Source organism: Dipodomys merriami, unplaced genomic scaffold (genome assembly GCF_024711535.1).
Source record: "Dipodomys merriami isolate MVZ:Mamm:240054 unplaced genomic scaffold, mDipMer1.0.p SCAF_1, whole genome shotgun sequence".
In the NCBI taxonomy this organism is placed as follows: domain Eukaryota; kingdom Metazoa; phylum Chordata; class Mammalia; order Rodentia; family Heteromyidae; genus Dipodomys; species Dipodomys merriami.
In genome coordinates this window covers 139366388-139391384 of record NW_027202270.1, presented here as the reverse complement: position 1 = coordinate 139391384, position 24997 = coordinate 139366388, and the positions used below count along the sequence as shown (strand labels likewise).

At 39.9% G+C, this 24997-nt stretch overlaps 1 protein-coding gene and 1 pseudogene across 1 annotated transcript in view; one reads left to right on the top strand and one right to left on the bottom strand.

The window, feature by feature from the left end:
• Rtn1 (reticulon 1) overlaps window positions 1-24997 on the bottom strand; it is a 213091-nt gene that overhangs the window by 63034 nt on the left and 125060 nt on the right. The window lies entirely within an intron of this gene.
• LOC138808014 (vacuolar protein sorting-associated protein 26A pseudogene) lies at window positions 11718-12705 on the top strand (annotated as a pseudogene).

The window sequence follows — 24997 nt, the reverse complement described above, 5'->3', positions numbered from 1 at the left end:
TGTTTGAATTTTTACTGATGGCCATTCTAACTGGAATCTCTGTGTTGTTTTGATTTGCCTTTCCTTATGGTGAGAGATGTTGAGCATTTCTTCTTATGTCTATAATTTGACAATACCAAAATTTTCCCTAGCCTACTGACCACACAATTTAGAAGGCATTTGGAGTGATGAATCTTATTTTATCTCCACCCTGCCCCAGCTCTCATTCCTGTCCATTATCACCACCAGAGATGGTTATCATCCATCATCCATTTTACATTGATTATGGATCTGCTCCTGAGTTGCAGATATACTAAGCATACTTTTTCAAATGTCTCATGGGTACATTCTATATCACATTCTCCCAGGGCTATGTTCTACCCAGTAGTTCTTACTTTCACTCAGCCAATCAATAAAAACACACGTGTCATCCAGATTCCCTGTTCTTTCCACTGTTCTCTTCACACTCACATTCACTCTTTTATTTCTATTGCTCAAAAGTCTCTCAAACTCATCCTTTCAGGTGTCAACTTTATTTCAAGTTCAATCTCTCATCACAGTTTTTGTTAGGACTTTCCAACTTTCCTCCTGAGGAGAAATCTCTCTAAATGTAAATTTTTATATGGTTTATAAAACCAGAAGACTTTCACCAATCTGGCTCCTTCCTATCTCTTGTTGTCTCACACAGTATCCTTCTAGAAAAAAAGAAATGGTCCTAGTTCCTTGAGTCCACATGCTATTTTACCCATTGGGATTTATGTTTTTCTCTTCAACTAAGACCCTCATCTGTTCCATGTTTTAGCAAACCATTTATATTTTAAGACTTAGCTTAAAGTTCAGCTCATTTTGTCCCTCCTAATTTGTGCTATCACTATTTCTTAATCGCCTGATAATTTATTCATTCAACCAAATTTACTATATGTCTAATATAATGCTATGTTTTATGCTGGATGGTGTCTCTGTCCCAACAGAGATACTTATCATATTTACTGGCCTCAGTTATTTACACATCTGTCTCCTGTCCATTGTCCACAGAGGGCAGAGACTTGCTAATAATCATCTTCCCTAGCACCAGCTTGTCCAAAGTTGGTGCTAAATAGATGTGATGAGTCAACTCAAACAAATGGAAATGATGCTGGCTAAACTAATAGAGCAATAAAACTTTGGCAGTGTAAAACTAACAAATATTTCAATGAATGTTAGTTTTTCATAGGAGTGAAACACACCATCTATTTTTATATGGGACAAGATTAAATACACTCACTGAGCACATGATTTATCAGTCCTTAAAACCACTTTGGAGAGATTAAGTGGATCATTTCTTAGTTCTGTAATGGTCCTATGACTAAAGCAACTAATCACAGGGAATATACTTATCTCTACTCCAGAAACGAATTTCGAATACACATTGCACTTATTTGCCTACTAGAAGTCTATTTATAGGGTTATTCAGCATTTAAGGAGTAGTAATTTGATTTATAGCCAGGGAAGTGACATTTTGGTGCTTAGTTGACATTACAAAAGGTCAAGTGACACAGAATTCTTGGTGAGACTCACTCTGTGATTGATATTTGAATCTGCAAGCCCGTTCTCCCTCACTAAGAGAGGTTTTGATCTTATTCCAAACTCAATCTTGTGTTCTGTTTTTCTAGGAAATTACTAATTAATAAATGATTTTTAATGGAATAAATACATTAGTTTACCAGTTTAGATATGTACAAATAAGGCACAAAATTTCACAACTACATAAACTAACAAGTAAGATTTCTTTTCTGATTTAAACATTTCTGTCATTCTTGAATAGGGATGTGAAAACTAGCACCTTTGTAATATGGTTGACATAGAAAATGTATTGCAGATTTGAAATAATATCTATTCATTATAAATCTTTGTCAATTTATTAAGTACTTGGGACTAGAATTTCTTTTTTTCTTTTTTTTAACTTTAGAAGATTGAAAGAAGCTTATGTTTCTGGCCATCCCCCAAACACTTCACAATAGGTACACTTTCCTGAGATCTGTTCACTGTAGGATTAAATAGCACCAGGGGTGGCTTTTAACCACAACTTCTGAAAACTTCCTTTGTTCCTCAAACAGGTAAGCCAAGTCACAAATCTGTTTATTCATTTCTATTTCCTGAAAGGTTAGATATTCTAGCTCAATAGCAGGTCCCTGGAAGGATTCCTTTCTCTTACTGTAGAAAAACTCTTTTATTCCTTAACCTCTTTGGTTTCAGGTGCCTTTATTAGTCCAAAAAGTTCTTTTGGCTTTGCCTGCAGTGAAAGAAAACAGATAAACCATCTAATTTGCTTTTTTGGTTGCCTGTTCTTGTCGAAGCCAATACCCTTTACTATGAAGAGTATCTCAGAGTTCTCATAGTCTTCATGTGGTCCTTCATATTGAGGATTGTGCTTTGAGTTCATTTCTTACTAGTAATAATTACAGTGGTCACTGTTCAGAGGCTGCAAAGCCTTCTGCATTTAAAGTTTTACAGGGATCAGGCAAAATATGTACAACATACATTTACTTTGATATTATATAGTCATACAACCAGGAAAGATCTTGTGAATTTTAATTAGTATAATTTTCTTACTTCTTTCTTTCTTTTCTTCCTCCCTTTCTTCTGTTCTTTTAAAGTCCTCCTCATACTACCCAACTCTTCTTACTCAGCTTGTTTTTATAACTAATGTTAGTACTGTGATCTATTTAAATTATCTATTTTGTAACTATTCCTAGACATATTACTTATCATTATTATTATTCTTTTTTGTCGGTTGTGGGGCTTGAAATCTGGGCCTGGGCACTGTCCCTTAGCTCTTCAGTTTAAGGCTAGTGCTTTACCACTTGAGCCACAGTACCACTTCAAGCTTTTTCTGCTTATGTGGTGCTGAGGAATTGAACCCAAGGCCTCATGCATGCAAGGCAAGCATTCTACCACTGAGCCACCTTCCCAGCCTGACATTTACTTAATTAAAAAAAAACTAGTGTGTTTCACTGCAACTCATCTTTTTCCTGTTACTGACTTTATTACATTATATTTAATTCCTAGGTTTAAAAAATTTATACTTTCTAATAACAATAGGACTTCTCTCTAAAATTTATAGTATTTAGAGAATGATAGTATGCCAATAATACTCTATAGAAAAATTGCTTATACCAATATTATATGTAATATACAGCATACTGTAGTGTTGTATAATAAATATCCTATAGGATTACAACTGTTGAAATAATATTTTATGAAATATGAATTGTGTATTCTATTTATGTATTTTTCTTTCTTCATAGAAATGTAAGAATCTCATATTATCAAATTCCTTTTGCTCAATAGATGAGATTTTAAACACTGAGGTTCAATCAATTCTTTTCTAATCTCTTCAGCTTTCCTCATTTTAAAATAGGTTAAGTTCATCTAATATTTTTGTTGCATTTTGTTCTATTATTTTCCTTCATAAGATAGTTTTCAGAGTCTGTTTATCAGAAAATATCTATTTTTCCCCTTTTGTATAAACAGTAGCTTGGTCAGATACAGAAGTCCAGATTCAAAATCATCTCTCTATATAAATCTGAAATCTTTGCAGCCCTGTCTTCTCAAGTATAGCTGCTAATAGAAATCCATTGTTACCTGACTGATCCTTGTTTCTTTATTCATTACTCTCCTAATTCTGGAATCTCTAAGTACATCCTCTGACAGTCCTGAAATTTCATCAGAACAGGTCTGATTATGTGTCCATCTCTGTCCATACTGATAGCTATATTGAGGCCAATGATTCATATCCTTCTAAAACTCAAGAATATTTTCTTGTCCAGGTACTGGTGGCTCACACCTGTATTTCTAGCTACCCAGGAAGTGATAGCTGAGGATCACAGTTCCAAGTTTAAAGCCAGACTGGGCAGAAAAGTCCATGTGATTTCTATCTCCAAAATAATGAGCAAAAGTCAGGGGTAGAGGAATGGCTAGAATGGTAGTCCAACAAGGACTGCAGAAAGAAAGGGGAAAAAAATCTTTCTTTTGTTATTATGAGTGCTTGAATTACAATTACTATTTCCCATCCATTTTTTCCCTGATGTTGGAATTGGTTAGTTGATAAGCTGTAGGGCAGGTTCTATGTCATACATGTTTGTCTTCTAGTAAATGTCTCTGTACCAACATAGGCCAAGGGCCATCTTTAATGATTATTATGCAGCCAGGTTGAGAATATGTATGGAAGGAGAGCTGAAGTTTGGAATGGAGGTGTTGAGAATATTCTTCCCTAGTAACACATGACTAGCTCTATCATTCCTCTATCCGTCAGTTATGGAAGTCAGAGTCTCCACAAACTGTTCTGCTTCCCTGAAGCCACACAATACTCTTCCTAGGTTCCCTCCCAATAGAGAAGACAGGGATGATCCTTTTCTTTCTTTTTGTCACTTATGGGGCTTGAACTCAGGCCCTGGGCCCTGTCCCTGAGTTCTTTTTGCTTAAGGCTAGCATTCTACCACTTTGACCACAGTTCCACTTCCGGTTTTCTGGTGGTTTTTGGAGATAAGTGTCTCATGGACTTCTCCTGCCCAGGCTGGCTTTAAACCATGAACCTTAGATCTCCACCTCCTGAGTAAGCTAGGATTACAGGCATGAGGCACCAGCTCCTGGTTTAGGGAAGACACTTCTCTTTATGGGACAGTTCTCTGGAGTCAAAAGGTTCAGCCCATATTAGCGATGTCAATGAGCCTCATTGTCTTGCCTATACCAGGGCCCAGCAGCCTTGTCAAACTCTAGCCTCTCTAGGTCCTCTTGGATGAAGTACACTGATATAGGTCACGATGCATTGTAGCCATAAACTGACAGGTTGAATTGAAACTCTTTTGTACAACTACTGAAAGATAATTAAAAAATTGAAAGAAAAAAATGAGGTGTATTTACTTGCAGATTTATAGGCACATTCTACTTAGCACAAATGAGGGAAACCACGCAGCCTATGTTCTTTGGCTCTGGCTTATTTCACTTAATATGATTTTTTTCAAGTCTTTCCCAATATCCTTCTTCCTGATGGATGAGTAGAATTCCATCTTGACCCATTGGTCCACTGAGGGACATTTAGGATGATTCCATATCCTGGCTAGGGTAAACAATGCTGCAATAAACATGGTTTTGCTGGTGGCTTTAGTGGAGTGGTTAGTGGTCCCTTGGTTAAATGCCCAGAAGTAGAATTGCTGGGTCATAGGGAAGCTCTGTATCTACCAGTAAACACACTGAATAACTAAAATAAATAGTAGATGGCATTTGAAAACCAGGGTGGTCTCTTGACAGTAGATCCGCTAGCACCCTGACCTTGACCTTCCTAACCTCTGGAATGGTGGTAACTAAATTTCCTTGCTTCTGGCTCTGTCCGTGGTGCTTTGTTGTCTAACACTCCAGCAGATGGAAACTTACTAAAAAAGTATTATTAAAGACATAGATCAGTTTTCACACAGCTCACTTTTTACACCTGCTAGAATCTCTTTGGGCAGCAATGTATACATTCAACTGATTTGACTCTTTGTGTTTCTTTTCTTGTATAGAACATGTCATAACTCTGGACTCTAGGACTAGTTCAATATGGGGGCTTCCATGAAGCTATCTTTCTCCTTGCTGTTTACATTTGTCTCTCCTACTACCACAGAAAAATGCCCAGCCTCCATCCAGGGGGCAGGGGAGGGGCTTAGGGAGGTAGGGAAGCCAAACAAACCTGTCTGTGTCACAGCTACTGATTGAGTTGGGCCCCAAAAGCAATCAGTACACTCATGGCAGCAGAGCTAAAAATGACTGCTGGACACAGAATCTGTTCAGAACCAATGACCCTTTTCAGTTACCTTCAGGTTTGTGTGCACCCCAGTTTTGGTCTGCAAGGGGCATACTTCAAAGAAAACAGTCTATTTGAGTTCTGAAACCTCAGTTCTAACTATTGCCTTTCACTGGAAGGTCTCCACTGCCTTTTCTCATGCGGTTTTTAAATCAAGATTGTTTTACCGCAATAAAATGCTAAGGTAGTCAACTATTAGTGAAGGCAACTGTAGCACAACCATTAAAAGTAGGAGACTACTAATCTGGAAACAGGGAACTTCATAGACCAAGACAGGTAGGCACAAGGATGTAAATGATCAACATACACCATAAGAGTGGAAGGAAGAAGCAACGTGTGAGTGTTTACACACACACACACACACACACACACACACAACACACTTGCAAGTTATTCTCATCACATTCATGTACAAAGAATACATACTGTTTTCAAAAAACACTAATTACAGAGTTCTGAACATAATGCCAAAATGAGAAAGCACATCAGTTAGAAACAGAAAATGCCATATCATAGGGTGCCTTACAATCTCAAAGTTTCAGGTTGAAAATAAATTTTCTATGATCCTCTATACTACTCAGAATTGATTGCTAAGCTTTCAACATTGTAGCTCAATTTATAGTTAGGAAGTGCAAAGGACTGACCATAGAGAATCAAAGTAGACTGACAACATGGGAAATTTATACCAGCTGCTACTTTCCACTTCCCAAACCCACCCCTGGAGGAGCCTGGGAAAGGCAAAGGAGCTAGACAGATCTCAGACACTCACATAAGAAACTAGAAACCTTCCAGGGAGGGTGGTTGTGCTTGATGTGGACAGTGAACAACAGGCCAAAGAGAGAAAGCATTGACATCCATCCCTACAGAGGAAAGACTGGCATGAAGCTTCCTATTTTCATTTCCGCTCATTGTCCTGGAATAAATCATTGGAGACAACACAAAATAATCCCCCATCTCTCAACAACAACTTCTCAAGGTAGGACCAGATCATTCCTTCTCTTCCAAGATGAAAGTACAAGGTGTTCCCAGAAATGCAAAGGCACTTGGGGGCACTGTGGTTGAGTGATAGTAAGGGTTCTAAGTAGGGAAGTTGTTGGGAAAACAGGAAGTTAAACTGAGACCATTACCCCAAGAGGCTTCACTTTGAGGGGAACATTTGTTTTGTTTCATTTTCTTTTGGCAGTACTGGGTCTTGTTAGGCTTTGTGCTAGTTAGAAGGCATTCTACAACTTGAGTGCTCCAGCCCTTGAGGAATACTTTCTTGTTTGTGTGTGTGTGTGTGTGTGTGCGTGTGTGTGTGCATGTGCATGTGTGTGTGTGTGTGTGTGTGTGTGTGTGTGTGTGTGTGTGTGTGTATGGGGGAACTACTAGGGCTTGAACTCAGGGCCCGGGAGTTCTTAGCTTTTTTGGCTCAACGCTGGCGCTTGATTAGCCAATTCAGATACAAGGAAACCTGAATAGCTAACAAATATGTGAAGAGATGCTCATTCTCACTATAAATTAAAATGTGTGTGTGTTTCTATGTTGGAAAGAGATAGAAGGAGAGAGAGAGGGAGAGAAAGGGGGGGAGAGAGAGAGAGACAGAGACAGAGAGGAAGAGGGAGGGAGAGTGGAGAGAGAGAGAGAGGAGAGAGAGAAACTTATTTCGATTTAACTGACCAAAGTTGGTTGAGGAAGAGAGTGCCTTGGGAGTAAGAATGTATACTGAATACTGACTCTGGAAAAAACGTCTGGCAGAATTTAGTTAAAATTTAGTTTAAAAACATATGCAAGGGAGTAAACTCATCACATGATGAAGAGATTATAGAAATTTTGCCACAGGTCTTTAAGACATATATGGGATATTTATGTCATGGGATATTTATAGATGGCAGTGGGGAGCTCAAGTCACTTGAGAAGCCATCATGAGGACCAACGAACGGGTCAGTGAATTTTTATGGATGTTCAAACAAATATGATGCACAATTGGAATCAATTTGCTAGAGAAGCATACACACTTAGGGACACATGTAGAAAATATAAGACAAAGAGTGAGAACTGTATCACAATACCATCATTTAAAATTGAAACCCCACCAAATATATAGTGTGGTTTTATAGACAAATCCAGGCACATGTAGAAATTCCATGATGGCAGATTTCTCTGAGGGGAGGAGAAGGGGATGAGAAAAGAAAGAGGGGTAAGATAAAGTACCACGAGAGAAGGATATTTCAATGATACAAACCATCCTCAAAAAGGGTATGACTAACATGGTTCCCTGTACTTGAGTTATGTCTCCTGCTACCCACCACCAGATACATCTCCCATCATCAATTAATGCCCAAATATTTTATCTATGTAACTATGTAGAAACTGATGCAGCTAGATTAACATATTTATCTTCTTCAACATAAAAGACATAAAATAATCTTATTCATCTTTCCATACCTACAAGCTTATCATTTAGATCATAAAGTATCTCTTGAGTCAAGAGCTGATCATCAAATAAATCTCCAACTGGTCACAATGACACAGCAGTGACATATTATAAATGTCATAAATAACATGGAATAGTTTGAGTTAGCCTGAGTTTTACAACAGTATACCGTCTCTGACTTTAAATAAACTCCTTCAATTGTAGTGATTTCATATACAGTAATTTGGAACGTTATTGTTGCATTGGTTGGATTTTTTTTTTTTTTTTTTTGGTCGTGGGGCTTGAACTCTGGGCTTGAGCGCTGTCCCTGCACTCTTCAGCTCAAGGCGAGCACTCTACAACTTGAGCCACAGTGCCACTTCTGGTTTTCTAGTGATTTATTGGAGATAAGAATCTCATGGACTTTCCTTCCCAGGTTGGCTTCGAACTGCGATCCTCAGATCTCAGCCTTCTGAGTAGCATTGGTTGGAAAGACCAATGACTGACATCTCTGAAAGATCATGACAGAACATGTCTGCTTTTCTAGAAAAATTTTCCATGGTCAAAAAAAGATACTGTAGTTAATGATGACTTATGTTTGTTAAATTTATGAAAACATGTATTTCATGAAAGTAGTTAACCTTAATGTCCACATTGATCATTAATATACATGGTGTTCCAATAATTCCTAAAACACAAATGGAATTTTTATACCTCTCTACTACTAAGCCACATTCCCAGCCTGAGAATGATACTTTTTAAGGCAATGTAGATGAATGCCCCAAAACCCCAGGACTGCAGTTCTAACACTGCAGTTATAAGGGAGAACCTACAATAATTTACTCCTATTAGTTTCCCTCCTTTCCTTCATCCTTCTTACTTATCCATCAACATATGGATTGGCTGTGTCAGATACTTTAACCAGAGATGGGAGGGAACATAGATTTGCCAGGTCTGAGCAGGAACATGAATGTGATCATATGCCGTCCTTGGATCAAGAGAACATCATTATCCTGGAGAGGGGGTGCCCTTTTAGTATGCATTCCACAACAGAAACATGTGGAATGATACAAGCTGAACAGATGAAACATGCAGGAAACAAACAACAACAACAACCTACAAAGAAACAGACCCCAACTCTTTCTTCTTGCAAATCCCTAAGACCTAGAGATTATTATAAACTAAAACAAAGTGAAAAAATTACCGACTTAATAATAGTCGAAAATTGCCATCTAGTCTATCCATGTAAATCATGAATAATTCTTAGCCTGGCTTGGTGGTACATGTCTGTAATACCAGCTACTCTGGAATCGTAGGTAGGAGGATTGCTGTTTGTGGCTTGTCTCAGTAAAACAGCACAAGATCCTATCTAAAAAATAACAAAAGCAAAAAGGTCTCAAGTGATAGAGTAGCTTCTTAACAAGTGCAAGTCTTTGAGTTTCAAATCCAATATCTCAAAATATGTTTTTTTTATAAAAGAATTTTCAAGTAGTCCATCCCCCAGCAAAGCTCACTGCTCAGTCATCCACCACTGAGGACGCTATGGTGGCCCCAGGCTCTCTGGGGCTGAGTGCAAGTACAGCAGGACTAGTCTCTGGAGAGGGAGCTGAGCCCCATCTTCTTAGATGCGATGAGGATCCCGGTAGAGCCCCCAGCATTTGGAAGTTCACCATCCTCCAGTACTGAAATGAGACACTGAAAACTTAAGCCTCCAGACTCAGAAAATTAGTCACACAAGAGGTAAAGGTGACCTCAAGGCAATTTACTTCTGCACAGAAGGGTGCATAGCCACTCTACCCAGAGTTAAGCAGGCTCAGTGAGTGGACGCCTCACTTGATTTTTATCCTAACACAAAGAATAGTGCTCTCCCCATTAGGAGCTGGGCTCACATGCTATTGACTATCAAGGGGATGATATAAGGAAGCTAGAAAATGTTCTTTTGATGCAAAAGTTCCCACGCAAAAGTGGCCTGCTTTTTAACCTTTTAACTAAGGACTCAAAGCCTTGATATGGCTGGCTGGTTATAAACAATGCTGCTGATAGTTACAGGTTAAAGTCCAGAAGCAAATAATTTCATGAAATAGAAGTACCAGGAAATATCAGTACAAAATGGCAAATGGTTACAAAATGAAGACACTTTAGTTTGACAGGAAAGACTGCTTTTTCTCATAATAGTAACAGAAAGAAACAGATTACAAATGCTCTCTAGCTCAAGGAATATGTAACCTCATTTAACAAAGCTTAGGAGATCCTATTCCTGTTAGTCAAACAACCATAAATGATAAAGAAAAATCAGGATTAGTGCAATATTATTGTATGCAAAATACTTGCAGATTTTTTATTGTATTTTCTAGTTTACACTCAAAAGTGCACCAAGAACATGCAGATTTAGAATCAGCTATTTAATCATCCTTTTGTTTAATCATCCTTTTATTAGGAGTGAGGAAAACTAATGGGATGTCTAGGCCTGCCCAGAATGTAGTCAGTATACAGGCCTACCGGGGGAAGATGGGTAGGCTGCAGTTGGGTCAGTATAGGAGAAAAGAGAACAAACATACTATTAGAAGCCACCTGGTAACCTTTCAATCCTGATCCAATCCTGGAGTGGAATCCCAAGAGAAAGCCTTGTTGGATGTAATGCCCTCTCTTATGGAAACAGGGTACACTAGGGGTGCAAGAGGAGCAGTAGCTAGGAAATGGATCCTGAATTGGATCCAGGTGGGAGGAGAACAGGTTTACCACCAGGATCAGGAATTTTTCAGGAAGGGTTGGGGAAGTTGTGGAACTGGGAAAGTCAGGAAGACTAGATAGTGACCACATGGGAGGCAACTTCTAACATGAAAACAGGAGACCAAGTTGTAAAATGATGCAGTGATACAGTATCCTTGCTGCCTGTTACTCAACACTTGAGCTCTGCTTCCCAACCCCCCACCCTGAGAGTCTGCAGCAGAAGAGAATCTAGTGATGGAGGTCTCGTCGTGACTCCACCCATTCTGCCTGGATCACAAGGGTCTTGCCACGCCCCCTTTGTTCATGTTTCTCACTGACCAATGGGAGACGAGAATTGGGGCCACACCCACATTCCATGTTGCCTAGTACCACTGGCATTCTGCTCTAACTGGCTCACACCACTACTAGCAGTTGCGGGAGGTGGAGGTGCTGCGTGGTGATTGACAAAAATCAAGCTGATTTTGGAGATCTGGAGATCAGAGATCTTGTTGGAAGTAGATAGTTGGTGGTAAATGCAAAGACAGAGGTAATTTCACAGAGCCTGGGAATGTGCTGGGGGGAGGAGGAGGAGGAAGGCCTCCCCAATCCTGGACGAGGAATGTCCTGGGATGGCTGAGCAAACAAGACAAGAAAAATTAGCTTCAGGGTATGATGGGCCACTGGGAATGGTCCAGGAAGCAGAGTAAAGTGGGATGATGTGGTGGCTGTGGCAGCTTTCACGATGAATTCTTTTGGAGGCACTTTTGATCTCATTAGATGAGTATTGTCTTTAATGATAAGGAAACCGGGAAAATGAAGGCCAAGGATGGCAAAGTAGAAAAGCACTCTTCTATGATGGAGCCTTTGTTTCAGGAAAGGTCAAGTTAGCCTTTAAGCAACCTGAAAAGAGGCTAGAACACCAAGGAATTAGAGCTGAATTTATAGGTTAAAATGAACTTTTCAATGACAAGAGTAATAGTCACAATTTAAATCTAGTGAACAAACTAGCCCTACCTGGAGAACTGACTCAGAGCAGAAGTTATGATTTTGAATTTATGCAAGTTGAAAATCCATATGAGTCATACATTGGTGCCAATGTCTACCTGAGGTGGTATTAAGGTGATGATAGAAGACTGACAGTCATGGTGAAAAAGTATGGTCTTACTGTTCATCAGCTTGCCACCTATCTGATGTTAACAACTCTATTAAGATGGAAATGGGTGTTTAAGCTTGTTTAAATATAGTTTGACTATAAAAATCAAAGTATTATTTAAAAGATGCAATTGTTGGGAAAACTTACTTCTTATTAGTAGGAATAAAAATACAACACACAGAATTACAACTGATCAAAAAAAAGAGAACACAGGAATAAGACCCAGCACCATCATAGAAACAGAAACAATTGCCAAAGTTGAAGTAAATGGATGGTGCACCAATTACAGATGAATCTATTCCAATGAGATTGTTTTTTAGCAGGATGACCCAACTTCAACAATGAGAGATGTGAATAGAAAATTTTCAGCAAGATAATTTTTTTAATCTAGTGCTTGTTGATGAGAAAGACAGAAGGTACTTCAAGCAACAGGAAATTTTATGGAGAAAAACTTCTGAAAAACAGAAAACAGAACAAACTTTTCATCAGTGATTTGAATCCCCAGAATTACAGGCATCTGCTGAACAGCCTGAAATGAGAACTGAATAGGAGGAAACAAGAATGACAAACTGTAACTCTTAAGTTCATCAAGTTCAAGATGGTTGCCGCTTGTAGCAGGAAATTCCATATATGATAATCTCCCTCTTATCTTCCCTGCATTTATTTTATAGTGTAACTAAATGTTCTTCATGTATTTTATACATTTTAAAAAGTGTTTTCTTTGAAACACTAGAGATTTCTTAAGCTTCTTTTTTAAAAAAACACCATGAGCACTCATATATGTAGAAACATATAGACATATAGTCAGTATAGACATTTAAGAATTTTCATGTGAGTAGACTGGTATTTATATCTTTGCTTTCTTTCTGAATGTGTCTCCTTTTTCCTACTGATTACTTCATTCTCTTTATGCAAAAAATTAATTATTTTGTGTCCAAGTAGAATTAGGAAATCTGAGTGGCCCTTACATCCTACAGTTATGAAAACATGCCTTCTCAATATTTTTTTGAGAATTATATTTTTACATATGCATTCCAGACATGTGTATGGCGTGTTCCACTGTAGGTGTTTTCTGGGCCTACTGCTGCATGCTTCTTGCATTTTATCTCTTTTGGAGTCTTCTGCAGTATGAATATTAATTTTTTTCCAAGGGATTATGTGGTACGTCATTGTGGCATACTTTCCTCCATATTAATGAGCCATTTGCTACTATCCAGCAATACCATATGTGTTGTAATGTGGAGATGACATATGTTAGCATATTAGGACTTATTAAACCTATGTAATTTTTCCATAAATTCTTTAAAATGTATATTTTAATTTAAGAAATATTTTTGCTATGGGTAAGTAAATACCATTTTCTCAACTTTACAAATTTATTCAGTTTTCAGTAGAAAGCCTGGGAAAACCAGGACTCAGCAATACATATGTAGTTATCTAGACCTGGACAATTTTATGTGTATATCTGGATCTTTGGCTAGTTCAAAGTCACATATAAACTTTGCCCTGCCTATTTGTCTTTTAACACTACATTCATTTGTTCAATATAGAGAAGAGTGGGCTGGAAATGTGGCTTAGTCATAAAGTGCTTGCCTAGCAGGCATGAAGGCCTGGGTTCAATTCCTCAGTACTACAGAAACAGAAAAGGCCAGTAGTGGTGGTAGAGTGCTAGCCTTGAGTAAAAAGAAGCTAAGGGACAGTGCCCAGGCCCTGAGTTCAAGCCCAGGAGAAGATTGCTATCCTCCCTTCATATGCATGGGGTCTGGTGGCAAATACAATACATGTGGACTGTGGGAGCCCAGACGAGGCTGCTATGTAGAAACTACTTTCAATGAACAAAGTTAATTGGTTTAAATATACTTCAGGGCAAGTTGTCAGTTAAACTTACGAGAAAGCTAAATAACACAAGTAGTTTACTATTCTACTACTATGGAACTTGGATAAAATAAGTCAGTGACCAACTTCTTTACAGGCCCAAGTTTTCACCTGCCATGTGCTGGAGCATCTATGAATGGTAGTATGTTACCTATCAAGTAAGTGGCTCTTCAGAGTGTCAGAATTCTATAATGTCAAATATTTTCATGGTCACTTGCACGTAGTAATCTAGAAAATATTCAGAGAGTTTTGAAAGCCAGTCGTATGTAACCAGCCTTGAATTGCGCCACCATGATGTATAATAAAGAATCTGAAACAGAAAAACAAACAGCTGCAGAAAAGGAACTCCTGCAAGAATTTGTTTCTGCTGAGGAATTGTCCTGGTGGAGCCATCAAAGCCAATGAAAAGAATAAAATTAAAAAGGGAGGTAACCCCAAGACAGACATTGCTGGGGATTATAAATCAGCCAAGGGTGCGGCCAAAGACCATGTTGACTCTGAGCCTCCCCCTGGGTCCCTCCCTGCCAGTGTCCTTTCCACTGACATTGGAATCAGTAACAACATGTCACAAGTCTACTTCAATTTTCCAGTGGATCTCTACCCTGAAATAGCAACCAGCAGGTTCAAAAGGAAATGGAGGAGTGAGCAGGCACAGCTGGAGAGCTAGAGAACATGAAGGAGTTAATGACAAAATTCAGGTTGGAGAGAGACAAGTTTGCAGAAGACTTGATGGTGGAGAGCTCCATGTGGAAGGACAAAGTCAAACAGCTCTTTGAGCAGATGAGCCAACTGAGGAGAAAAAACAAAGGGTGAGGCAAGTTTTGGAACTAGAGACCAACCTTGTAGAACTCAGAAGGCAGCTGGTAGAGCTACTGTCCTGGTAGCTGCCTGTAGGGCCATCTCAGGCTGAGCTGCTGCTACAGAATGAGCCGTAGAACCTGGAGCAACAACTTCCAATCCAGATACAGGAAAACCAGAGCTCAGTCCCCAGAACCTTGAGCAGCAGGAGCAGCTGTGGAAATGGAGTCTGAGAAATGGAGTCAGCATGCTGAGGATCTGCACATGATCCTTAAGACAATAGAAAGAGGGACCTGTGGCCATGAAATGCAAACTTGTACACAACCAAGAGCTGAAAGATCAGCTGCGGGATGGCTTCCATAGATTGAGCAAAAGAGAAGGAAGAGCTTATCAGCATCCTGCACACAGAACAGAAAGTGAAGAAGCATCTGTAGGAGAAGCTGAAGCAGCTAGAGGAAAAGTTAGGAGAAATGAGAAATGGCTGAGTTAAAAAGCCAAGCAGCTCAGAATCTGCAAGAGCAGCATGACCAGAACCCGATCGAGCTGCAGGAGCTAAGAGCTACTTGTGGCCAGCACATGGCCTCCACGGAGCAGCTGACCTCAGAGAAGGAAGCCCTGCAGCAGCACCTGCTAAAGCAGACCCACCTGCTAGACCAGATGAAGTAGGTGGAGAGCAAATTGGAGGCCTATATTTGGTCAGTCAAAAGTTACAGAACACTCTGAAGTGCGTGGAAGCAACCAGACACTAGAATGGCTGCAGGCCCAGCTGAACTTCCTGGATTTCCCTAGGTCAAAGAGTGAGCAAAGAAGAAGAAAAGGGCAAGGAAGTGACTCCTCTTGATGTGACTGTCCCAGAGGACACAGACAACCCACAAACCATGTGAGATTTTTTTTTAACCTCAAAGCACTATCCATTGCTGAATCAAAGAAGATGAAATGCTGCCAGCAGCTGCAGAAGCTGCAGGCTTGCTGTGGTTTCCTGGCTAATCTGGCAGCCCAGTGCCAGATAAAGCTGGAGTGCCAGGCTCTTGTCCCTAAGAACCGGAACCATGGCATGTCTAGGAGAGAAAGCAGGACACAAAAGGTGCCCAAGCTGAAAATCTGCTTCATCCACGACCTGCCTGACAAGGTGGGATACCAGAATCAGGCAAATGAACTGCAACATTGATGTGTAGCCCACTGTCAGAATGCATGACTCCATTGAGTAGTCTATTGTATTCTGTGCTGAACAGATGACAGTCTTGGGTGAGCTGTATCAGGAGAAAGATGAGCATGTCAGCCAGCTGGCCCCGGAGAAGAGGGAGAAGGAAGAGGAGCTGCAGGAGCGCCTGTTGCACCTTGCAGGTAAAGGCACAGAGCGCCAGGACAAGATGCTGGCAGCTGCCTAGACTCTTCCTGCTGAGGCCACCTCAGACCTGTGGGGCCCCATGGAGATAGCAGTTATGGATGGAGATGGAGCAAGGTTTTGAAGAGGTTAAAGCTTGAACACAACATGGAGGGGATAGGGTGCCTTGGCCCCTTGAGGGCTCCACTACAGAGCAGATTGTGCCACCACAACCCAATATCCAGTATCTGCAAGAGCTTGAGGGCCTGAGCAATGACCCCTGCTTGCCATTCTTCTATGAGCTGGAGATAATTATTATGTGAAGACCTGGCCACTTCCACCTGGAGAAGTGGGGCTCCTGTCCTCTAAAATGTACTTTGGGACAGTTGGATAGCATTCTCTCAGGCCTAATTATAATGGGGTATGGCACAGGGAGGGATAACTGTAGGCCAGACAGAGCAAAGGCTTCTGGGAGGTGGCCCAAACTCTAGGGACATCTAACAGTCCGTTGGTTCCCAGGGAAGAGGCCCTGGTGAAGGTTACTACAAAGAGTAAATTCTTTACCAAAGAAGGTAGGCATAGTTTTATATTACTATTTTATAGTAGGGATAGTAATTATTTCACAGCCTAATTTAATACTTTATCTGTTTCATAGCATAGTTTACTAATACTTAATTTCATAACATTAATTTTACATAGTACATTTATATTACAGTATTGTATAAGTTATATTGATCATTTCATGTTATACGTTGGCACAGTCGTTGTATGGTCATTTACATTTTTGAAAATGTATTGACCTCTGTACCAGCAATAGTGAATTTTCTTGTTTGTACATTAAAAGGATATAATGGGGATGTTGAGATAAGAAAATAATAACTGGAAAACAAGAAAAAATATGAGTAGAACAAATGGAAGTGTGCTGAAATTGAACAATATGTACCAAAGAGTATGGAAATGTAATACAAAAATAAGAATATAAAATTATCAAATATCTACAGACTATTACAGATCTCAATAATTTTTCAGTGAAATATACTGAAATGGTATTAGATATTATTTTTATATAATATAAAATAAAAAATTAATGCTAAATAAAAATGAACAAATAATATAAAATGTTGAATAAAATATTAACATTCAAAAAATTAATAAAAAATTAAAAAGACTTTCTTCCCCTAAGAAGTATTATCTGGCTACATTTTTCTCTCAACCTGTTTTTCATTACATCACTATTTTGAGATATCTTAATATATTTATGTATATAGGTACACAATATGATGTGTATATATGCATATTACAAAAATCCTAGTACTTTACAGACTGAACTAAAATTGAAAAATACTCAATGATTTGTTGACATGGTCCCAAGTATTATATATAAAAACATATATATTTAACTTTTGCAGAGCATCATTTTATTCCTGGCTACCAGGAGATTTGAATAGATTAGGTGACTTTGTAGAAGTCAGAGCAGTTACTTACCTAAGTAAGTCTTATTTTTCTACTGTCCACAGCAATTTAAAGCCTGCATTTACTTGCCTATGGTGAGACAAAGCCATGTACTTTTATGCTGAGGCAGCAGGCAAGAAAACTTTGCTTTGAATGACTACAGGTCACTGCTAAATAGCATGAATGCTCCCCACTAAATGGCTTGGTCCACAGCAGGATTACCTTGGTATCTTCAGTGGCTTACTGCCCAAGATATACTCATCGTTTCTAAGGTGAAGACACCACTTGTAAAGGTCAGAACTCCAGTTTAATAAGCGGACGAGTGCTTTTATAGTCTCGGGTCTTTGTTAGGAAAAGAAAGAGACTCTGGAGTTGTTGGGTTTTTTTTTTTCACATTCTAAAAGATAAAGTATCCTGCAGAATTGATTGCCTTTGTAAAGAGAGGAAATGGGAAATGCCATTCACTACAGCTCAGAAGCTGATCCTCAGGTCCATTTGTTGTCAATTTGTCTCTAGCAAGTTATGAAACGTACAGTGACCCCAATGTCCTAAGACTAGTTTAAGAAGCTAGAGAAGCAAATCTGAACAAGAGTTGTTCTAAGAGACAAGTCTCACAGCACTAAATACAGGTCATCAAGGAACAGATTTTTCAGAATTTCCTGCTTTTGTCCTGAATCCTGAGGAATACTGGTTAAAGCTTTCTAGCTACTCTCAATGGACAAACAATAGAAACTAGAAAACATAGAGGGTTTAATTTTTTCAGAAGGAGTGTCAATGGAAATTCTCTTTCTGAAAGAATGACATTGTTGTCACATTGTAAAATAGCCACTGGATACGCAAGTATGGATTTGGTTCTGTTAACCAAATTTGTTGGTTAACTTGTTCTTCAAGGGAAAAACTACCAGGGAAATAATATTTTGTTTATTTATGGATAAATATTAATCAATGAATGACAGACTTTCTTAATAGTTTATTTTTCTACAAATACTTCAGGACTTGGCTCAAAATCGCCTCATTTTGGTATGCATCATTAAACAGTTCAGATAATTAATGGCTTCTCTGTGTTCTTTGTTCATGCCTTTGCATTTGATGTGTATGATTCTCCCTTTGTAGAGACAACAAATATATTGAGTGATAGCATACTCCAAATCTTTCAAAGAAAAAAGAGCAAGCCTAACCAAATAAAGATTAACACAAATAAGAATGAGATGTAGAAGACACTATGTTGAAAATGAACTTTACAACTTTGGGGCAGGGGGAGGGAGGAGTTGGGGATGTGGGGAGGGAAGGGATGGTAGGGGAAAAACAAAGGAGAGGGTAACAATGCTCGATAGGAAATGTTCTTATTACCTTACTCATGTAACTGTAACCCTTCTGTATAGTATCTTTACAATAAAAATATATTAAAAAGATTAGCATAGATAAATGCAATGTCTCTCACTCCCATCCAAAGGGTCAAACCTAACAATATAAGATAGAAGAAATGTAACATACTGTCACATGTAAGTAAAGGCTTATAGGTACTTTACTTTGTAGGTTAATATAAGTCGTGTGATATGCCTACAGATGATATATCCAACAGGTTGAATCAGGACAAATACATATCCAAGAGGAATGTCATGATTTTGCTGTTTTCCAGTTCACATACTTCTTAGGAAGATTATTTTTGTGTTTGGGAATCTAATACTTGGACTGAGGTTGGGAAGCTAGAGAATATAATGAGATAGTACAGGGACAGTAAACCACTCTGTGACAGTTGAAGGCAATGGTAAGCTAGGATCTGGAGAAGTAAAGATTCAAAGATATGAGCCCCCAAATTAGTAGATAAGTAGCATGAATATAGGGAACAAACTTCTTGTAGTTAGACTTGACAAGGAATGGAAACTCAGTTTATAAGACAGCGAGGTGCACGCACAGATTTTTTCATAAGGACTTTTAATAGTGGTTACTTCTAACCCTGAAATTCTCTTGATTCTGAACTCTCTGATTGGTGAGATTAAAAATAAATCAGCTGCAGGGCTGGGAAGGTGGCTCAGTGGTAGAGCGCTTGCCTTGCATGCCTGAGGCCCTGGGTTCGATTCCTCAGCACCACATAAGCAAAAAGATAAATGCCAGAAGTGGCGCTGTGGCTCAAGTGGTAGAGCGCTAGCCTTGAGCTGAAGAGCTGAGGGACAGCGCCCAGGCCCAGAGTTCAGGCCCCACGACCAGATCCCAATAAATAAATAAACCAGCTGCATTCAGTGGCTCACACCTCTAATCCTAGCTACCTGGGAGGGGGACATCAAGAGGATCATGGTTTGAGGCCTACTTGGACAAAAAGTTTGTTAAAATCCCATCTCAAACAATAGCTGAGGTAGTGATATGCACTTGTCATCCAAGTGGTAGAGCCCCAAAACAAAGGGACAGCAAATAGACCCAAAGTTCAAGCTCCAGTACTGACATCAAAACAAAAACAAAAACAAAAAACCAAAAATACCATCATCTTTCAATCAGCTTCATGCAAGAGCCTGCTAAAATTCTCCCAGCTTCTTCCTTGTCCCACACAGCCTACTCACTACCCAGAATTCAAGTATGGTAGACCAGTCCCTCCCCTACTAATGCCCTTCTAGGTGTTCTATTACATTCTGAATAAGAGTCCCAGGAGACCCAGGCTGGCCTACCCTGACCCTAACATCTTTCCTGACTCTTCCCTCCAAATGCCCTGGCCTCCCCCCGACCCCCACCCCTAGGACTCTCCTCTCTGACTCTCACGCCATGAAAATGTCAGGTGACTGTGGAAGCAGGGCCTCTGGGCAGCTTCTCCCTCTATAGAGACCACTTTTCAGGTATCTATCCACTTGGCTAAGCTATTCTTCTTAAATTTTCACTGGCTCTCACCTTCATAATGAGTGTTTTCTAGCAACTTCATTTCATATTGGGACACGTCCCTCCTTTCCATCCCTCTAACCCTGAACTACTTTTGCTTTTTCTTCTGTGTCTAATTCACTTCCTAGCCTGCAATATCATTTACAAATACATTCTATTTATTGGTTTATGTCTTTCTCCCCATACAACAATACAAGTTCCACAAGGGTGAGTATCTGTTTTGCCACTGAAGGATCTCAAGTGCCTCACACAGAGACTGGCCTAGGATATACAATTAGTATTTGTCAGATAAACCAGCCAGTGACTTACACAGAATGATTTCATTGAAATTTCTATTGTTTATCGAACACTCCTGAGTGTTAAAATGTCACATTGCTCAGTCAGATATCATCCCATAACCACTGGAGATCCAGGCTGGGTTAATGTCAGATCTGATTCCACAGATTTGAAGCTCTTGAGAGTAAATAATACTGCAGGATTTTCCAACAGCATGGCATTATGGAGGGACATTCTAGTTCAGTGTTTGTCTCTCTGTGTGTCTGTGTCTCTGTCTTTGTGTCTCTGTGTCTGTCTCTCTCTCTCTCTCTCTCTCTGTCTCTCTCTCTCCCTCTCTCGCTGCCTCTCAACTTTCTTGTATTTGAGTCACAGCCTACTGAGAATATCATAGGGCTACTGAGAATATCATAGGGACTATGGATCTTTGCTTAACAAAATGTTTTGCTTAATGAAAGTGTTCGGTGGTCAAGCAAAAAAAAATCTCCAAGAAGGGTCAGTCCTCTGCCAGGTTCAAAGGTCTATTGTAAAGACTAAGCAACATTGCTCCAAAACCCCATGCAATATTTAACACTGTTCCCTCCTCCACATGTCTTGGGAGGATGGAGTGAAAGAGCAATAGACACACATGGCCCACCATCTGAAGGAAGGCAAACAGAGATGTCCTGAGCTTTGGAAACCTGCTGGCACCCTAGAGTGAACTTTCAAAGAAGCTTCAGAGGCCCAACACCACCAGCACCTGCACACTAGCGTGCATTCTCATTGTCAGGCTGTCCCCATTAGAGTGAATGAATGGTTAGTTTCCACTTTTTGAATTCAGTGTTGGTCTATACAGACAGTATAGACATAAAGGATTATGAAGAAACAACCAAACTGCCAGCCACTGAAACACAGAAGAGAAGGCTGTGGATGAGACAGAGCAGCTGGGGACAGCCAATGCGAGCCCTGGAGTCTGACTTGCTGCAGCTACTGATTTTTCCTCACCACTATGCACCTCTTATGGGGGCTGTGCCACAGACCATAGACTGGCATCTTGATGCCAGGAAAACATATTGGGCTGAGGGAAGGGAGATGTGGGTAATGAGAAAGCTGGATCATAGATACAAATGCTCAGCAAGAATCCATTTTTACAGCTTTTGTTAGCCCAACAAATAATTTCCTGGCTCTGAAAAACAGTGCTCAATTGAATGAGAAAGCCTTATATGCAATCAGTGGGAAAAGATGGGTTTACACCTCTCCTGTGTGCCCCAAGTTTCCTTATTAAAAAGCTCTCTGAAGAGCAGAAGATAAATAGTACATTCAACAGCCTCTCCCTATTCCCAAACTCAATTTTACTTTTGTGTCCATGCAGACTACCACAGGCTCCTAGGAAGAGAGGAAGGGGAGTCTGAAAGAATATAGGAGAACATTCCCAGCAACCTCCCCTCCCCCAACCCCGCAGCTACACTGTGATCAGCCTCGGTGGATGTAAGGGTTTATATTTCATTGTGCAAAGGGCTAATTGAGGCTCTCGAGTTATGCAGCAACTCCAAGTAGAAGCATGAAAGCAGGGAGAAAATGTATTTTATTTATTTGCTTTTCTCCCACTGGTATACAATCACTGCTTCTGATAATGGTACTGAAGTTATTAAAGCAACAATTCTTTTTATGTGGCTCATTTCCCAATAAGCCAAAGCAAATACTGTCATTGCTTCAGTATAACTCCACCTTCTCCCTAAAGTAAGATAAGGATAGGAACTCATTATTATGCTAATAATTCTCTCTGTCCTAGCATTTTTGGAAGATGTGGGAAAAGAAGCACAGAAACATCAGAATGTGCATGCACCTACCAATGCAGCATAAATCAACAGCATAGACTGGGCAGGGATAAGAACTACCTTTGTCGTTCCTGTAGTGCTTTTATGGCACCATTTTGCTATATACAAATGCCTTGTCCTACAAATGCCTTGTGGACAAGGATTGAGTCTTGTAACTTCTATAGACACTGCCCAGTAACTCCCATGTAACAGCTGCCTAAGACTTGATTCTTGAATACTTGAGCATGTGTACATGTGTGGGCACTCATGTGAGCAAACACAAAAGAAACCACATGGGCTTTTTATGATTCTCATCACCTGAATTGAGAATCTTCTGAATTTTTTAATGACAGCAATATTAATCAGCTGATGCTGCTCAGTGCTCAGCTACACTGACAAATGAATTAGTAAGTAAATAGATAGCTGAACACTTCTAAAATCCTATAGCAGTTGAGATTGAAGATATTTGAAGAGAGAATCATGATGGTAGCTGGTGGTATTATTTAAGTGTTCAAAATGTGTTTATTCTATCCCTGTGGTGAGTTGAGGGTTGGTGAAGCATTCAATTAAAAGTAACTCCTAGCTGGGTGCTGGTGGCTCACACCTGTAACCCTAGTTACTCAAGAGGCTAAGATCTGAGGATTTCAGTTTAAAGCCGGCCTGAGCAGAAACGTCCATGAGGCTACTTGTACCTCCAATAAATTATTCATGGAAAAAAGCCAGAAGTGGTGCGATGGCTCAAGTGGTAAAGCGCTAGCCTTGAGCACAAAGAGAGAGGCTCAGGGACAGTGAGCAGACCCTGAGTTTAAGCCTCAGGACTGGCAAAAATAAATAAGATGAAGTAACTCCTGCAAAACAGGTACTAGAGTTCTGGTGTTCTCCAATGGAACTCATCAAATACTTGGACACATGCAGTGCTCTGACTATGCTGAATTGTACTGAAGTGAAGAACTGAAATAGTGAATCAAGCCCACAGTCTGTCTCATTCCAAAGTGACAGCAGAAACTCTGATGGCTTTCAATGACCAAATATGTCACCTCTGTAATGTTTCTGGTTAATGTTGAACTATAACTGTTTGGCTAACAGTGAGATGTCTATCACTAGTAAGAGCCTCAAAGTATAGCCTTTAAAACACATTAACTCATTTTGCAAAACACAGAAATATTGTTTTCAGACATCAAAATAAATGTTTCTTATTTTTTTATTTTATTTTTTGGGGTGTCCAGTCATGGGCCTGAACTCTGGGCCTGAGCGCCGTCCCTCAGTTCTTCACCTCAAGGCTAGCGCTCTACCACTTGAGCCACAGTGCCACTTCTGGCTTTTTTTTTCTGCTTATGTGGTGCTGAGGAATTGAACCCAGGGCCTCATGCATGCAAGGCATGCTCTACCACTGAGTCACCTTCCCAGCTCTCTTTTCTTTCTTCTTTTTTTTCTGTTGGTCGTGGGGCCTGAACTCTGGGTGTGGGCACTGTCCCTCAGCTCTTCAGCTCAAGACAAGCACTCTACCACTGGAGCCACAGTTCCACTTCTGGCATTTTCTGCTTATGTGGTGCTGAGGGATTAAACCCAGGGCATGCATGCAAGGCAAGCAAGCACTCTACCACTGAGCCACCTTCCCAGCCCAATAAATGTTTAAGTAATTAAAAGAAAAGAAAAAATGAAATACATTAGATGTCCTTAACAACCTTAATGTGTTATTGATGCCCATTCCAATGTCTTAAATCTATCATCCATCAAGATTTCTTTGACCAGGGGCTGGGAAGGTGGCTCAGTGGTAGAATACTTGCCTTGCAAGCCTGAGGCCCTGGGTTCGATTCCTCAGCACCACATAAGCAAAAAAGAAAAAAGCCGGAAGTGGCGCTGTAGCTCAAGTGGTAGAGCGCTAGCCTTGAGCTGAAGAGCTGAGGGACAGCGCCCAGGCCCAGAGTTCAGGCCCCACGACCAGACCCCCCCCCCAAAAAAAAGATTTCTTTGACCAGTCTATTTAAAATACCTCCCCTTAGCTTATTTAATTTATCTGCTAGCTTACATCGGTTATACAGGACAATTTCATCAGATTTCCACCCATATTTACAATATATTCTAATCAATTTTATTCCATCTATCACTCTCCCCCTCTTTTATTTTACTAAGTCACTACACATACCACTACCTAGTACTCTGCTATATGTGTTTTTATTTGTATACTGTCTTTCTGATGACAGAACATTGCTGGTTCTCCACTGCCCCACCCCAGTGCTGGGGAAAATTCTGGTGTGTACTCAGTTCTCAATAATTATTTTTACAGTACTGGCAAATATTTGACACTCCCGGGGAATCAGGTTGTTATTTGAGATAGAGAGGTCTAGAATGAGTTAACTGCTTGACAAGCAACACACACACACACACACACACACACACACACACACACACACACACACACACACACACACACACACACACACACACACACACACACACACACATATGAAACCCGCTCAACTGAAGCAGAATTCTTCAGGAAATGAACAGAGAGCCAAAGGAACATGTTCTTTGGACAACATGTTGTTTGGACAAC